Source organism: Amia ocellicauda, chromosome 6 (assembly GCF_036373705.1).
Source record: "Amia ocellicauda isolate fAmiCal2 chromosome 6, fAmiCal2.hap1, whole genome shotgun sequence".
NCBI classification, from domain to species: Eukaryota; Metazoa; Chordata; class Actinopteri; order Amiiformes; family Amiidae; genus Amia; species Amia ocellicauda.
This window is the reverse complement of record NC_089855.1, coordinates 42,885,624-42,893,206: the sequence shown is the minus strand read 5'-3', so window position 1 is coordinate 42,893,206 and position 7,583 is coordinate 42,885,624. Positions and strand designations below refer to the sequence as shown.

Sequence of the window (7,583 nt, the reverse complement as noted above, 5' to 3'; positions counted from 1 at the left end):
AGGGAAGTGGCCCACACTGAGCACCAGGTTGAACAGCCGTAGCAGGGCCTGCTGTAGCTCAGGGCTGCTGTGTTTCAGCATCTCGTTGGAGATGCCATCAGGCCCGCATGCTTTCCTGGGCAGCAGGGCACGCAGCTTCTCCTGCAACTCCTGCTCAGTAATAGTTGAGTCCAGGGGACTCTGGGTGTCTTTAAATGCCAATTCCATTCTTTTTAGTTTCACACTGATGTCATGCTGAGCTGATTTCTCAGTGTGGTGAATGTTTTCATAAAGTTTTTCAAAATGGTTTTTCCAAATATCTCAATTTTGAATGGCCAATTCTTCAGGTTTTAATTTTTTACATTTTTTCCAGTTTTCCCAGAATCTATTTGTGTTAATGGACTCTTCGATTATTGTCAGTTGCTTTCGGGTGTGTTGTTCTTTTTGATCTAAGTGTTCCTTCGTTCCTCAGTTCCTTCCTTATTGTATTGCACTCCTTGTCAAACCAATTCTCCTCTTTGTATTTTGTTGGGATGTTCTTTTTAATTTTCAATTTTGACTGTAAAGCTGCTTTTTCAAATATATGTTTTAAGTATTTTATAGCCAGATGTATTCCTTCTTTACTATGTTGATTTGGGGTGATCAGAAAGGTGTGTATTAGTGATTGGATGTCTTGATTGCCAGTTGCTTTCTGGTACTCTTGTGTGCTGTCTGGAGCCCATCTGTAGGAGTGTCCGAGGCTGTACAGCTTGCTGGGCTGTGTGTGAGCGCTGCTGCTGTGCTCTGTCCTCTTCAGGAACACAGTGATTTGGCTGTGGTCAAATAGAGGTGAATGCACTGAGAGAGAAGGGGTCTAGGTCTGTGATGGCATAGTCTACCGTGCTGCTGCCAAGAGCTGAGCTGTAGGTGTATCTTCCCAGAGAGTCTCCCCGGATCCTGCCATTCACGATATACAGGCCCAGTCCCTGACAGAGCTGCAGTAATTTTTGCCCGTTTTTATTCACTCCCCTGTCGTGGCTGTGTCTGAGGGAGCTGATGGGGGTGTTTAAGGGGGTGTGGCCGAATATGTGGCTGTCTCCCTGTGTGCTGGTGAAGTCAGGCAGGCTGCCTGTCCGGGCGTTCAGGTCCCCACAGATCAGCACACTTCCCTGGACCTGGAAGTGGCAGACCTCAGTCTGGAGGTTGGGGAAGATCTCCTCATTGTGATATGGGGATTCTGAGGGGGGAACATACATGGCACACAGGAACACATCGGTTTGTGTAGAAATGATTTCTTTGCTTATTTTAAGCCATATGTGTGACTCTGCTGTTATGATGGGCTGTATGGAGTCACTGAGCTCTGCTTTGTACCAGATTATTATGCCCCCGGAGTCTCTGCCGTGTCTGACGGAGGGCTTCTTCAGGGAGGGCACTATGACCTCTCTGTAGCCTGAGGGACAGTGACTGGACACGTCTGCCCGACACCATGTCTCTTGCAGGATGATGACATCCTTGTCTCTCACTCTACATTTATACAGGGGTGATTTTCAGATGTGGTAATAGCTAGTCACGTCCTGCAGTGGTTTCTTTGTTATGCACAGTTACTTATCTTATCAGTGCAGATGAGGTTGAGCAGGTGTCGGATCTCCTGCAGCTCCCCGGTGTCGGTGTCGGCCACTCTGCTGACCGCTGCTGCGTAGTTGCGCTGGCTGTGCTGCTGGGCTGTTCTGTCCATGTTCTGGATGGGCTCCACTCTGGGTCTGCTGTCCTGTGGTCGGGGGTATACAGGTTGGGGTCTGCGGGGCTCCCAGGGGCCACTCTCCTGATTGGCTCGGGGTTGTTCTGGGTGGTGTGGGTGCAGGAGAACCTTCTGTGACCATGTGGGGGGCGGGCTGGGTTTCGGCCCAGAGCGATGTCTTTGAGTGTCTTTGCGAAGACGCTCACTGCTTGTTAGTGGAGATGGACGTGGTCAAACAAGCTGTGGGCCCCAAGAGTGGGGTGGTGTGCCAGGTGCACATTTGGAATCAGAGCACATCCCCGAGAGATCTCAGCGTTGATCATGTGGATGGTGTTGGGGTGGAAGTCCTTCCTGGGCAGCAGGGTGGACATGATGATTTTGGCGTGGGGGAAGGTCTGGGTGGCCATCTCCGCCACTCTTCTGATGGAGCTGGCCACCTTGTCCTGCTGGGTCCTCAGATCGTTTGTGCCTGTGTGTATAATAATATGGCTGGGGGAGCCGAGGCTCTCCTCGGACAGCTGCTGAATGGCCCTCTCTGTGGTCGGACACCAGAACTTGGAGATCTTGCCATCAGGGAAGAGCCGCCTCTCATTTATGAGTTTGCCATTTGAGTCTATCAGCAGGGCTACTTCAGTGTTATTCTTCCTGGTAGTCTTTCTGCGTGAGGGGGTCTCATCTGTGTTTGGTTCGGCCTGTGTGTGTGGTGCGCAGGTTTTGTGAGTGGTTTCGGGCTCAGGGTGTGTGTGTGTGCTGGGTGCAGTGTGTGTGTCTGAGTCAGGGTATGTGTGTATGTCGGGCTCAGGGGTGTGTGTGTGTGCTGGGTGCACTCTGTGTGTTCGGGTCAGGTTGTGTGTGTGTGTTGGGTGCAGTGTGTGAGTGGTGTGTTGTGTGAGAGTCAGTATGTCTGGATGTCATTGGGGTGGGAGGGCTCTGCACATTGTGCACTGCTGGGTTTCTTGAGGGCTAGTTGTTGTGGGCAGTGAATTTGTATAGCTTCTCCTTCAGGCTCTGCACTATCTTGTCTCTACGTTGCAGTTCCTCTCTCAGGGCCGTCAGCTTCCTCCTCATGGCCTCCCTGTCCTGCTGCAGCTCCCTCACCTCTTCCCTCAGCTCCCTCACTGTGACCTTGTGCTCGTGTTGGACTCTGTTGAGCTGGTCTGTTAGCTGCTCTGTGGTGTTGGAGGTTGTGAGCTTGGCCAGCACCAGCTCTTTTAGCTCCATCAGCTCCACCTCCAGCAGGGACATGTTCTCCCTCAGCTGGGACACTGTGTCGGTGTCTGAGGGGTGTCCTGCGCTGGGCTGCGTGTGGATTCCTCGCTGTTCTCTGGCGCGGCGCTCTCCCCTCCGTTGGCAGGGCAGTGTGGGGCTGGACTCTCCTCCTGTGTGGCTGCGTCTGTGCTCTTTTGGACACGTCTCTCCTTTTTCTCTCTGTCAGCCAGCGTTTTCAGTGAGTGGAACTGATTTTCAAAGGTGCCCAGGCTGCCCTCGCTGCCCTGTATTAAGACTGTTCCAGTGTGGTACAGATTGATTGTCAGCATGGTGGTGTCTGGGTCGTCCTCCTCACTGATTGACACCTGCCTTCCTTTACTGATGCCTCTATTTTTAATGTGCCTGTACAGTTGACAGATGGCAGCGTGCCAGGCGTCGGTGTGCTCGGTGTAGAAGACCAGGTTGCTGGTGACTTGCTGCTCTCCAGTCTGAGAGAAGTCGGCTCTGAGAGTCTCTGGGTTGTCCTTCAGTATGTGTTGTCTGAGACTCTTCCTGGCCTGAGCGTTCTTCAGGTGCTCTGGGTAATGGATCGCACAGCTCCTGCTCCTGCTCATTGTATCTTTTATGAATTGATAGTTTCAAATTCAAACCTCTGTCACTTTTCAAATGTCAACAGCTTTTCAGTATAGACACAGTTCTGTGTTGATTATACTGTATGCTGTAATATTGAATATTTTCAAAGTTACATCATTTGTATGTTTTTCCTATCATGTAACAAATGTTCCCTATGTGAAAGATGCATTAAATCTTAACAATGTCAAAACAATTAAATATATACAGATTCTTATTTTTGGAAAAGTTATAACACTTTGCTATTAACTAAGTGTGTCAGTAAAAGTTTAAAAAATCCTGACAGTTTTTTATTGATCCTGCAAAATAAGTGTTTAGGGAACATTTGTAACTTAAAGTTAGGGTTAGTGTTAGGGTTAGGGTTATGAATATAATTGATATATAGAATTGTTACTTGTACTTGTGTAAATTGTAATTGGAATTTTTAAAATGTATTTTGAATTGCGATATTTTTTAACTAAGTTGAATTTGTAATGATTGATGCCATGTACTTCTCTGTATTTTTGCACTTATGTTGTAAGTCGCCCTGGATAAGGGCGTCTGCCAAGAAATAAAAATAATAAAATAATAATCTTCAACAGTAAGTTTATTCATGTTAATTTTTCTCTTTAATGTTAAAGAACAGAATTAACCAGCTCACCACAAAGGAACATGGTAGGTGCTATTGCAACATGGATTACACAAAAACATTGAAATCCAAGTTTGCAGTGGTCCTTCGGCCATTGTGTGGTGATCCAGATCACTTCAGCACGAATTTTGCAGTGCTCTGGACTACAACTCCAGGGACTACTGTGCAGTGGTCCAGACCTCAGAAACTGTGTGCATATGAACAGTGAAGTAGGCATCATAACTGTAGCCAATACTTTGTGGTTAAAATACTTAATTTAATCCGTGTATTTTACGGAATAATAATAATAACTCTAAAACATAAGAGAAGGGCCTGATAATAAATACAATACACAATAGACTAGAACCATTAGAATATAATAATATGAACATTTTCATTATTAGTATGATTGTAGTTTGGATGATATATTAATGCAAGTTGATAACATATTTTACAGAAAATGGGTTTAAGGAATTCTGTCAAAAAACTAAAAGATTTGCTTTAGGGACCATTGCTGCATTTTTCCAGACCAATGTATAGCCCACTTTTCTTTTAAATTATGTTTAAAACAAAATTGAGGAAGCAGTGGTTAGTTCTGAATCAAACATATTGACCCCCTCACTCAATCTGCAGCAAACAGTGGAATATGCATAGTTATTTGCACAGACTGGTATTAATGTCCCTAATAAATAACCAAATGCCATTTTTGTTGTTTCAAATGTGCCCAACATCTTACCAGTATGTCCTTTTAGTATGTCACAAAGGTTCCCTAATTCGTTTTACAAATGTTCCCTGTATGTTATGAATGTTCCCTAAGCATGTGACGAATGTTCCCTAGTTTATGTTACAGATGTGCCCTAGCACTTCTCTCTCTCTCTCTCTCTCTCTATCTCTCTCTCTCAATTCAGTGCATTTGTATTGTCAAAGCAATAAACAATATCATTATAAATCATAATAAGATTTAATATAGTACAGAACAACAAAATGTAATAAAATGTGATCTTTAATACACACAAATATGTATGGCTGGTCGGAAGCGTCTTGGACTCGGGTTCCTCTTCATTATAACGCTTTTGCCTTTTGCTAAAGCTTTCCATGGAGGAGAACGTGAATGAGTTTGTACCATTCTTGGGAGGCTCTGCCTTGTTGGGGCGGAGCTGTGATCCAGGTGAACAGCAGATCGGGCATAGGTGGGCATTGATGCCTTTACCATCAACAATCTTCCACCAACAAACTCTGTTTTCTTAAAATAATCCATTTTAAAAGTGTGTGAAAATAAAAACCTCACTCCCCCACTCACACTAGACCCTTGGCTAAACACACTCTCTCCTTTCCACTCCCGCTGCCACTCACACTCATTCACACTGTCTGTGAGCGTCTCTTGTACAAATAAAAATTGAGACATAAAAATACATACTATTAACCATCATCTTTAGATTGCAAAGCAGTCCTGACAACACTCTTTCCACTTCTTTAACCTGTAGCACTCCGGCTCACTAAACTCCGCGAGTGCCACATCCTGCAGGATCACTTGTGCAGATGCCAGGAACTGCTTTGCATAAGGGAAGAAGTTTTCTAAAACTATGTTCCTCTTCCCCTTGGTCTCTCATAAAAAATCCTTATTGCTTTTAGCACTGTATCCCGCAGTGTCAGTGGAGACGGGCTCGCCCTGGGAGTCAGCGATGTCCCCCTCAGCAGCGCTGTCCGAGTCTGCGCTCTCCACAGCCGCAGCACTGCACTCAGACTCCCGGCGCCGCAGCCGGTCGGCCACCTTGGGTTGAGACGGCAGGTTCCCCCAGACAGACTCCCCTGACTGCGAGTCCCGCCGCACCACAGCCCCCACACCGTCTCCGGGATCCTCCTCTCCAGCCGTCCTCGCAATATTCGCCTTTTTAGACAACTGTATCAACGGCCTCAGAAAACGGGGCAGACTGCTTCTGCTGTCTTTTCCTGGGCACTTTAAACCCATCATCACTGGCTAAGTGTTCAGTCTTGGTGGCGGCCGCATCAGCAGCAACAGCAGCTCCCTCCTCGGCTAACTGAGCCCGTGGCTGCTCTGCATTCTCACTGCTAGCAGCTTCCCCACTAGGCTCCCCTACTCTGTCCCCACCGAGGCCAGTAGCGTTTGCCACCGCCTCCCCCTCATTGCTCCCCCGGACGGCAGAGCCGACACCAGACGGCCCTGCCTGCTCCTCACCTTCCTCTCGCCCGGCCGCCGGAGACTCTCCCTGAGGGCAAGAGCGACTGATGTGCCCCTGCGCCCCGCACCTCAAACACCTCATGGTATCAGTTGACACGAACACCACGTACACTAACCCCTCGATCTTAAACTTCAGAGACAGGCTTAACTCATCGGCGCCGTCCGCCAGCACCATGAAACCCTGTCTGCGGTAAGAGAGGACGTGTTTCAGCTCCGGGGCGCTGCAGCCCAGCAGCACCCTCCTAATGGCGCAGGTGAGCCGGCCATAGCGACTCAGATCCCCCGCCAGGAGATCGTTGCTCAGGAAGGGGGGCACATTGGAAGTAACCACCTTTACAGCCGGGGTGGCCAGAGGGAGCGTGGGCAGGAAGGTCCCCTTCACTGTGACCCCCTCCTCCATCACATCCTTCACCAGCGCCTCAGAATTCAGGAAAACCACAATGCCCTTATTCATTCGAGCCGCAGAGACGATGTTCTGGAAGCCGACCTTCCTTCCGATCTCCATCACACAGTCCTCTACCGACACCTACTCCTGGGACACGAGTATAAGCCCATGCTTTCAGGTCAGCGTTTCGTAATTAAATGAAGGGGGGGGGTCTCCCCGCCCGCAACGCCATGCTGATCTAAATCGAAAAACAACCCCCTAAACCCGAATCGTTTAAAACCAACAAACGATTAAAAGTATCTATAAAAAAACAAGAAAAGGAAAGAAAAAGAGTAGTAAAAACACACACACACACACTCTCTCCAAACAAACCTCCCACCACCACTGACTTCCCCTATGAACTCCCAGCATGCAGAGAGAGAGAGAGAGAGAGAGAGAGAGAGAGAGAGAGAGAGAGTGTGTGTGTGTGTGTGTGAGAGTGGGTGGGTGGGTGGCTGTGTTAGTGCCTTTTTGTCTGTCTTCTGTGTCTGTCTGTCTCTGTCTCTGTCTCTCTCTCTGTCTCTCTCTCTCAATTCAGTGCATTTGTATTGTCAAAGCAATTGGACATTCAAACATACATTTATACATACATACATACATACATACATACATACATACAAACATATATATGGAAAAGAAACAATACAATTATAAATCACAATAAGATGTAATAAAGTACAGGAATACAAAATGTAATAAAATGTGATCTTTAATACACACAAATATGTATAGTTGGCCGGAAGCGTCTTGGACTCGGGTTCCTCTTCATCAAGGGGAACGTGGATGAGTTTGTACCATTCTTGGGAGGCTCTGCCTT

The 7,583-nt window shown here is 47.4% G+C and overlaps 1 pseudogene; it reads left to right on the top strand.

The window, feature by feature from the left end:
- Window positions 1-5,185: 5,185 nt before the first annotated feature.
- LOC136752029 (uncharacterized) lies at window positions 5,186-5,296 on the top strand (annotated as a pseudogene).
- The last annotated feature ends 2,287 nt before the right edge of the window (window positions 5,297-7,583 follow it).